The following is a 743-nucleotide window of genomic DNA, read 5'->3' as shown; positions in this document are numbered from 1 at the left end:
AGATTGCAGGACCAGCCCAGTACTGAGTAAGGTATTTAGCTGGTAAGGCAAGAGCTGTACACATGAGAAGTTAGCTAAGAACACCAGGGTGTATGGCTCGGTAAGGGCAAGGGAGGGCGTTCCAGGACAGGGGCACAGCCTTGGAAAGGTGAAGGAAATAGGAATGAGTCAAGTGTGTCAGGGACAGTGAGCATAGACTCATTCGAGAGGAAGGTATAATTTACGTAGGGAGAGATGATTGGAGTGTAATTCCAGGCCACTCTTTTTTTGTGTGTGTGCTTTAGGTGAAAGTTTACAGCTCAAGTTAATTTCTCATATAAAAATTTATACACATTGTTTTATGACATTAGTTGCAATCCCCACAATGTGACAACATACTCCCTCTTTCCATGCTGGGTTACCTGTGTCCATTCAGCCAGTTCCTGTCCCTTCCTGCTTTCTCATCCTGCTTTTGGACAGGAGCTGCCCATTTGGTCTCGTGTATCTGACTGAACTAAGAAGCGCACTCCTCACGTGTATTATTTTTTGTTTTATAGTCCATGCCGCAATTTTATAGCCTGTGGATGCCTGGTTGAATTTAGACCTTTATCTGATAGTGCACAGGGAATGTGCCACTAAAAGCTTTTGAGCGAAAGAGTAAAATGATGAAAATGGTGTTAGGAAGGTAAATTTGCAGAGGGGAATGCCTGGAGTGTTAAAAGGCTAAGGTCCTATTTAGATGTGAGAGAATGGCAGTGGGAATG

Source organism: Trichechus manatus, unplaced genomic scaffold (genome assembly GCF_000243295.1).
Source record: "Trichechus manatus latirostris isolate Lorelei unplaced genomic scaffold, TriManLat1.0 scaffold00074, whole genome shotgun sequence".
NCBI classification, from domain to species: Eukaryota; Metazoa; Chordata; class Mammalia; order Sirenia; family Trichechidae; genus Trichechus; species Trichechus manatus.
Note: the sequence above shows the minus strand (reverse complement) of the source record.